We start from the raw sequence: 9,858 nt of genomic DNA, 5'->3' as shown, positions 1-9,858 counted from the left end.
TGCATGACACAAGTCATTTTTCCCATAATTGTTTACAGACAGATTATTTCACTTATAATTCACTGTATCACAATTCCAGTGGGTCAGAAGTTTACATACACTAAGTACACTGTGCCTTTAAACAGCTTGGACATTTCCAGAAAATTATGTCAATGCTTTAGAAGCTTCTGATAGGCTAATTGACATAATTTGAGTCAATTGGAGGTGTACCTGTGGATGTATTTCAAGGCCTACCTTCAAACTCATTGCCTCTTTGCTTGACATCATGGGAAAATCCAAAATAATCAGCCAAGACCTCAGAAAAAAAATTGTAGACCTCCACAAGTCTGGTTCATTCTTGGGAGCAAATTCCAAATGCCTGAAGGTACCACATGCATCTTTATAAACAGTAGTACGCAAGTATAAACATCATGGGACCACGCAGCCGTCATACCGCTCAGGAAGGAGATGCGTTCTGTCTCCTAGAGATGAACGTACTTTGGTGCGAAATGTGCAAATCAATCCCAGAACAACAGCAAAGGACCTTGTGAAGATGCTGGAGGAAACAGGTACAAAAGTATCTATATCCACAGTAAAAAGAGTCCTATATCGACCTAACCTGAAAGGCTGCTCAGCAAGGAAGAAGCCACTGCTCCAAAACCGCCATAAAAAAAAAACTGACTACGGTTTGCAACTGCACATGGGGACAAAGATCCCACTTTTTGGAGAAATGTTCTCTGGTCTGATGAAACAAAAATAGAACTGTTTGGCCATAATGACCATCGTTATGTTTGGAGGAAAAAGGGGGAGGCTTGCAAGCCGAAGAACACCATCCCAACCGTGAAGCACGGGGGTGGCAGCATCATGTTGTGTGGGTGCTTTGCTGCAGGAGGAACTGGTGCACTTCACAAAATAGATGGCATCATGAGGAAGGAAAGTAATGTGGATATATTGAAGCAACATCTCAAGACATCAGTCAGGAAGTTAAAGCTTGGTCACAAATGGGTCTTCCAAATGGACAATAACCCCAAGCATACCTCCAAAGTTGTGGCAAAATGGCTTAAGGACAACAAAGTCAAGGTATTGGAGTGGCCATCACAAAACCCTGATCTCAATCCTATAGAAAATGTGTGGGCAGAACTGGAAAAGCGTGTGCGAGCAAGGAGGCCTACAAACCTGACTCAGTTACACCAGCTCTGTCAGGAGGAATGGGCCAAAATTCACCTTACTTATTGTGGGAAGCTTGTGGAAGGCTATCCGAAACGTTTGACCCAAGTTAAACAATTTAAAGGCAATGCTACCAAATACTAATTGAGTGTATGTAAACTTCTGAGCCACTGGGAATGTGATGAAAATAAAAGCTGAAATAAATCATTCTCTCTACTATTATTCTGACATTTCACATTCTTACAATAAAGTGGTGATCCTAAATGACCTAAGACGGAATTTTTACTATGATTAAATGTCAGGAATTGTGGAAAAACTGAGTTTAAATGTATTTGACTAAGGTGTATTTAAACTTCCGACTTCAACTGTAGCTCCCCTAAGTCAGTGATCATAGATGTGATAAAAGAGTAAATAGAAGTCATTGACCAGATTGCCGCACATTCAACAAATCTGATCTAACGAAGTCGTCAAATCCGTCATGATTTATGTATTGTAACAGGCCCACAATGTGGTTACTTAAGCCAGATATCTATATATTTGGCTGTTTTCGCTGCATAACATGTAGAAGTTGTCCTTTTTAAGGCTTTGAAGAAGGGACTGCTAAATGCTAACTCCCATTCGTAAGCTGGTTTGCATAGCTAGCCTACAGAAATCGGTGGTGGTAGTCAAAGTAGTTTTTAACTGTAATGCAGTTGATTGTTAACGATGACATGAACATGTGTTGGGATTGACATCCATACAAGCATTATACTAACATTTTTACCTCAACATTGTGTGAAATGCATATAAAATAGCCAAAATAAATGTAGACTACTTTTTCTGGGGGGCAATGAGGAGACTCGCATCTTTCCCCCACGCGTTTCCATGGCAATTCCATTGCAGTTTGATTGACCTCTTTACCACAAATTTGAAATGTAATGTAGTTTTAAAAGCATGAACTAATCTTAAAATTGGCATAGATGGGTAAAGAGGTCAATGGAACTCAACCCCCAAAATGAAAATGCCAAGGAAAGGTGAGGGGGAAAGATTCCAAATCTCCTCATTGCACCCTAGCAGAATTTTCCTACATTTAGGCTAATATTTATATGTGTATTTCACACTATGTTGAGGTAACAAATTCTGAGTATAATGCTTGTACGGATGTCAACCCCAATATATGTTCACACTGTGGGCCTGTTACAACACATCAATCATGACGGATTTGACAAATATCCACTTTTTTTAGATTCAGATTTGTTCAGTGTGTGCCAATCTGGCGTCCTCCTTCTATCCCCCACTAGTTGATGGGTCGTTCTCGAACAAACTTGGTTCACTCCAGACCTGACTGCCCTTGACCAGCACAAAAACATCCTGTGGCGTATTACATTAGCATCGAATAGCCCCCGCGATATGCAACTTTTCAGGGAAGTCAGGAACCAATATACACAGGCAGTTAGGAAAGCAAAAGCTAGCTTTTTCAAACAGACATTTGCATCCTGTAGCACGAACTCCAAAAAGTTCTGGGATACTGTAAAGTCCATGGAGAATAAGAGCACCTCCTCCCAGCTGCCCACTGCACTGAGGCTAGGAAACACTGTCACTACCGATAAATCCACGATAATTGAGAATTTCAATAAGCACTTTTCTACGGCTGGGGATGCTGTCCACCTGGCTACTCCTACCCGTCAACAGCTCTGCACCCACCACACCAACTTGCCCAAGCCTCCCCCATTTCTCCTTCACACAAATCCAGATAGCTGATGTTCTGAAAGAGCTGCAAAATCTGGACCCCTAGAAATCAGCTGGGCTAGACAATCTGGACCTTCTCTTTCTAAAATGATCCGCCGCAATTGTTGCAACCCCTATTACTAGCCTGTTCAACCTCTCTTTCGTATCGTCTGAGATCCCCAAAGATTGGAAAGCTGCCGCGGTCATCCCCCTCTTCAAAGGGGGACACACTCTAGACCCAAACTGTTACAGACCTACATCTATCCTACCCTGCCTTTCTAAGGTCTTCGAAAGCCAAGTTAACAGACAGATCACCGACCATTTGGAATCCCACCGTGCTTTCTCCGCTATGCAATCTGGTTTCCAAGTTGGTCATGGGTGCACCTCAGCCACGCTCAAGGTCCTAAACGATATCATAACCGCCATCGATAAGAGACAATACTGTGCAGCCGTCTTCATCAACCTGGCCAAGGCTTTCGACTCTGTCAATCACCTCATTCTTATCGGCAGACTCAACAGCCTTGGTTTCTCAAATGACTGCCTCGCCTGGTTCACCAACTACTTCTCAGACAGAGTTCAGTGTTTCAAATCAGAGGGCCTGTTGTCCAGACCCCTGGCAGTCTCTATGGGGGTGCCACAGGGTTCAATTCTCGGGCCGACTCTTTTCTCTGTATACATCAATGATGTCGCTCTTGCTGCTGGTGATTCTCTGATCCACCTCTACGCAGACGACACCATTCTGTGTACTTCTGGCCCTTCTTTGGACACTGTGTTAATTAACCTCCAGACAAGCTTCAATGCCATACAACTCTCATTCCGTGACCTCCAACTGCTCTTAAATGCTAGTAAAACTAAATGCATGCTCTTCAACCAATCGCTGCCCGCACCTGCCCGGCCATCTAGCATCTGACTTAGAATATGTGGACAAATACATAGGTGTCTGGTTAGATTGTAAACTCTCCTTTCAGACTCACATTTAGCATCTCCGATCCAAAATTAAATCTAGAATCGGCTTCCTATTTTGCAACAAAGCATCCTTCACTCATGCTGCCAAACATACCCTCGTAAAACTGACTAACCTACCGATCCTTGACTTCGGCGATGTCATTTACAAAATAGCCTCCAACACTCTACTCAGCAAATTGGATGCAGTCTATCACAGTGCCATCCGTTTTGTCACCAAAGACCCATATACTACCCACCACTGCAACCTGTATGCTCTTGTTGGCTGGCCCTCGCTTCATTTTCATCGCCAAACCCACTGGCTCCAGGTCATCTATAAGTCTTTGCTAGGTAAAGCCCCGCCTTATCTCAGCTCACTGGTAACCATAGCAGCCCCCACCTATAGCACACGCTCCAGCAGGTATATTTCACTGGTCACCCCCAAAGCCAATTCCTCCTTTGGCCGTCTTTCCTTCCAGTTCTCTGCTGCCAATGACTGGAACAAATTGCAAAAATCACTGAAGCTGGTGACTCATATCTCCCTCACTATCTTTAAGCATCAGCTATCAGATTAGCTAACAGATCATTGCACCTGCACATAGCCCATCTGTAAATAGCCCACCCAACTACCTCATCCCCATATTGTTATTTGCACCCCAGTATATCTGTCACGCCCTGACCTGAGAGAGGGTTTGTTTCTCTATGTGGTTAGGTCAGGGTGTTGGGTGGGCATTCTATGATGTCTATTTCTTTGTTTTGAGCCGAGTATGGTTCCTAATCAGAGGCAGCTGTCTAACGTTGTCTCTGATTAGGAATCATACTTAGGCAGCCTTTCCCCACCTGTAGTTGTGGGATCTTAATTTTGTACTGCTTGTTAAGCCTACACAACGTTACGGTCGTATTCATTGTTTATTCCTTTTTGTTTGTTGTGATCTGAGGTAAATAAAATACGTTGAACACTTACCACGCTGCGCTTTGGTCCACTCCTTTTGACGATCGTGACAGAAGATCCCACCACCAAAGGACCAAGCAGCGTGGGCCGATGGACTGGACATGGGAGGACATCCTGGATGGCAAAGGATCCTGGACGTGGGAGGAGATCCAGGCCAGAAGGGATCGCCTCCCATGGGAACAGGTGGAAGCAGCGAGGGAGGTACAGCGACGAGATCGACAGTCAAGGCAACAACGGAGGGCCGAGAGGCAGCGCCCCCCCAAAAATGTTTTTTGGGGGCAAACCGTGGGTGCTAAGGCGGTTTTGAGACCTGAGCCAACTCCCCATGCTTACCGTGGGGAGCGAGTGACAAAGCGAGCACTGTGTTATGCGGTGATGCGCACTGTGCCGCCAGTGCGCACTCACAGCCCGGTGTGCTCGGTGCAAGCTCCTCACCGTTGCCGTGCTAGAGTTGGCCGTCAGCCAGGAAGAAGTGCGCCGGCTCAGCGTATCTGGTCTCCAATGCATCTCTACGGCCCAGGTTATCCTGCGCCCTGCTCAACGCACGGTACCCCCCGTTCACCAGCACAGCCCAGTTCGTCCTGTACCAGCGCCCTGCCCTTGCTGGGCTACAATAACCATCCAGCCAGGACGGGGTGTGCCAGCCCTAAGCTCCAGACCTCCAGTGCGCCTCCACGGCCAAGTATACCTTGTGCCTGCTCTGCGCACCCAGTCTCCTGTGCGTCTCCCCAGTCCGGTGAGACCGGTTCCAGCTCCACGTAGGAAGCCTCCAGTGATGATCAATGGTCCGAAGCCTCCAGTGATAATCCATGGCACGAAGCCTCCAGTGATGATCCATGGCCCAGAGCCTGTAGTGATAATCCATGGCACGAAGCCTCCAGTGATGATCCATGGCCCGGAGCCTGTAGGGATGATCCATGGCACGAAGCCTCCAGTGATGATTCATGGCCCGGAGCCTGTAGGGATGATCCATGGCACGAAGCCTCCAGTGATAATCCATTTCCCGGAGCCTCCAGTGATGATCCATGGCACAAAGCCTCCAGTGATGATCCATGGCGCGGAACCTGTAGTGATGATCCATGGCACAAAGCCTCCAGTGATGATCCATGGCACGGAACCTGTAGTGATGATCCATGGCACGGTGCCTGCAGTGACGGTCCCCGGTCCGGAACCTACAGAGACGCTCTCCGGTTCAGGTTTGCGGCCGGGAGTCCGCACCTTTGGGTGGGGTACTGTCACGCCCTGACCTGAGAGAGAGGGTTTGTTTCTCTATGTGGTTAGGTCAGGGTGTTGGGTGGGCATTCTATGATGTCTATTTCTTTGTTTTGAGCTGAGTATGGTTCCTAATCAGAGGCAGCTGTCTAACGTTGTCTCTGATTAGGAATCATACTTAGGCAGCCTTTCCCCACCTGTAGTTGTGGGATCTTAATTTTGTACTGCTTGTTAAGCCTACACGACGTTACGGTCGTATTCATTGTTTATTCCTTTTTGTTTGTAGTGTTCTGAGGTAAATAAAATACGATGAACACTTACCACGCTGCGCTTTGATCCACTCCTTTTGACGATCGTGACAATCTCTACTTGCACATTCATCTTCTACACATCTATCACTCCAGTGTTTAATTACTAAATTGTAATTATTTCCCCACCATGGCCTATTTATTGCCTTACCTCCCTAATCTTACCTCATTTGCACACATTGTATATAGACTTTTCTGTTGTGTTATTGACTGTACGTTTGTTCATTCCATGTGTAACTCTGTGTTGTTTGTGTCGCACTGCTTTGCTTTATCTTGGCCAGGTCGCAGTTGTAAATGAGAACTTGTTCTCAACTGGTCTACCTGGTTAAATAAAGGTGAAATTAAAAATTTAATAAAAAAACTGCTGTTTTTGTACGGATCTTTTTGGAGAATGTCGGGAACCGAATCGGTGAAAGAGCCGTTCCAAGGGTTTTTATAACGAACCCAAGATAGACCAGAGCATGTTGTTTCCAATGGAAGCAAACAAGCTCCTATTGGCACGTTCTAGCATTTATTAGCATATTTCTGTTAGGCAACGCCTACTCTGTGTAGTGCGCGTGTGCAATAATTCAATTCGCCCATGCACTCCTTCTAAACAACACCATTTTTTTTGTTCTATCTGTGGCCGTTCATTTGGCATCTATAATTCATTGCAGAAACAATACACTGCATTCGGAAAGTGTTCAAACCCCTTCACTTTAACATTTTGTTACGATACAGCCTTATTCTAAAATTGATTAAATATTGTTTTTTCATAAATTTATACCCAATACTCCATAATAACAAAGTGAAAACTGTTTTTTAGAATTTTTTGCAAATGTATTAAAAATAAAAACCGAAATACCTTATTTACATAAGCATTCAGACCCTTTGCTATGAGACTCGAAATTGAGCTCAAGTGTATCCTGTTTTCATTAATCATCCTTGAGATGTTTCTACAACTTGATTGGAGTCCACCTGTGGTAATTTCAATTGATTGGACATGATTTGGAAAGGCACACACCTGTCTATATAACGTCCCACAGTTGACAGTGCATGTCAGGAAGTCGGATGAGAATCTGCACAGTAAGCGGGGACGCATGAGGTTCAGCTTCAAACAAGGAAGCGAAATATTATGAATCGTTCCATATACACTACCGTTCAAAAGTTTGGGGTCACTTAGAAATGTCATTGTTTTTGAAAGAAAAGCACATTTTTTGTCCATTAAAATAACATAAAATGTATCAGAAATACAGTGTAGACATTGTTAATGTTGTAAATTACTATTGTAGCTGGAAACTGTAGATTTTCAATGGAATACCAACATAAGCGTACAGAGGCCCATTCTCAGCAACCATCACTCCTGTGTTCCAATGGCACGTTGTGTTAGCTAATCCAAGTTTATCATTTTAAAAGGCTAATTGATTAAATTAATACATTTTTTCTAATGGAAAACCCTTTTGCAATGATGTTACCACAGCTGAAAACTGTAGTCCTGATTAAAGAAGCAATAAAACTGGCCTTCTTTAGACAAGTTGAGTATCTGGAGCATCAGCATTTGTGTGTTCAATTACAGGCTCAAAATGGCCAGAAACAAAGAACTATTATATTATTATTTATTTTGAAACTCATCAGTTGTCAGAAATGAAGGCTATTCATGCGAAAAATTGCCAAGAAACTGAAGATCTCGTAGAACGCTGTGTACTACTCCCCTCACAGAACAGCGCAAACTGGCTCTAACCAGAATAGAAAGTGGGGTGTGAGGCCCCAGTGCACAATTGAGCAGGAGGACAAGTACATTATAGTGTCTAGTTTGAGAAACAGACGCCTCATAAGTCCTCAACTGGCAGCTTCATTAAATAGTACCCGCAAAACACCAGTCTCAACGTCAACAGTGAAGAGACGATTCTGGGATGCTGGCCTTCTAGGCAGAGTTCCTCTGTCCAGTGTCTGTGTTCTTTTGCCCATCTTAATCTTTTCTTTTTATTGGCCAGTCTGAGATATGGCTTTTTCTTTGCATCTCTGCCTAGAAGGCCAGCATCCCGGAGTCGCCTCTTCACTGTTGACGTTGAGACTGGTGTTTTGCGAGTGGCTACTGCGAAGAATCTAAAATGTAAAATACACTGCTCAAAAAAATAAAGGGAACACTTAAACAACACAATGTAACTCCAAGTCAATCACACTTCTGTGAAATCAAACTGTCCACTTAGGAAGCAACACTGATTGACAATACATTTCACATGCTGTTGTGCAAATGCAATAGACAACAGGTGGAAATTATAGGCAATAAGCAAGACACCCCCAATAAAGGACTGGTTCTGCAGGTAGAGACCACAGACGACTTCTCAGTTCCTATGCTTCCTGGCTGATGTTTTGGTCACTTTTGAATGCTGGCGGTGCTTTCACTCTAGTGGTAGCATGAGACGGAGTCTACAACCCACACAAGTGGCTCAGGTAGTGCAGCTCATCCAGGATGGCACATCAATGCGAGCTGTGGCAAGAAGGTTTGCTGTGTCTGTCAGCGTAGTGTCCAGAGCATGGAGGCGCTACCAGGAGACAGGCCAGTACATCAGGAGACGTGGAGGAGGCCGTAGGAGGGCAACAACCCAGCAGCAGGACCGCTACCTCTGCCTTTGTGCAAGGAGGAGCAGGAGGAGCACTGCCAGAGCCCTGCAAAATGACCTCCAACAGGCCACAAATGTGCATGTGTCTGCTCAAACGGTCAGAAACAGACTCCATGAGGGTGGAATGAGGGCCCGACGTCCACAGGTGGGGGTTGTGCTTACAGCCCAACACCGTGCAGGACGTTTGGCATTTGCCAGAGAACACCAAGATTGGCAAATTCGCCACTGGCGCCCTGTGCTCTTCACAGATGAAAGCAGGTTCACACTGAGCACGTGACAGATGTGACAGAGTCTGGAGACGCCGTAGAGAATGTTCTGCTGCCTGCAACATCCTCCAGCATGACCGGTTTGGCGGTGGGTCAGTCGTGGGGTGGCATTTCTTTGGGGGGCCGCACAGCCCTCCATGTGCTCGCCAGAGGTAGCCTGACTGCCATTAGGTACCGAGATGAGATCCTCAGACCCCTTGTGAGACCATATGCTGGTGCGGTTGGCCCTGGGTTCCTCCTAATGCAAGACAATGCTAGACCTCATGTGGCTGGAGTGTGTCAGCAATTCCTGCACGAGGAAGGCATTGATGCTATGGACTGGCCCGCCCGTTCCCCAGACCTGAATCCAATTGACCACATCTGGGACATCATGTCTCGCTCCATCCACCAACGCCACGTTGCACCACAGACTGTCCAGGAGTTGGCGGATGCTTTAGTCCAGGTTTGGGAGGAGATCCCTCAGGAGACCATCTGCCACCTCATCAGGAGCATGCCCGGGCGTTGTAGGTACACACTACTGAGCCTCATTTTGACTTGTTTTAAGGACATTACATCAAAGTTGGATCAGCCTGTAGTGTGGTTTTCCACTTTAGTGTTGAGTGTGACTCCAAATCCAGACCTCCATGGGTTGATAAATTAGATTTCCATTGATTATTTTTGTGTGATTTTGTTGTCAGCGCATTCAACTATGTAAAGAAAAAAGTATTTAATAAGATTATTTC

This window comes from Salmo salar, chromosome 12 (assembly GCF_965601325.2).
Source record: "Salmo salar chromosome 12, fSalSal1, whole genome shotgun sequence".
In the NCBI taxonomy this organism is placed as follows: domain Eukaryota; kingdom Metazoa; phylum Chordata; class Actinopteri; order Salmoniformes; family Salmonidae; genus Salmo; species Salmo salar.
The sequence above is the reverse complement of the archived record's forward strand: the minus strand, read 5'-3'. Positions refer to the sequence as shown.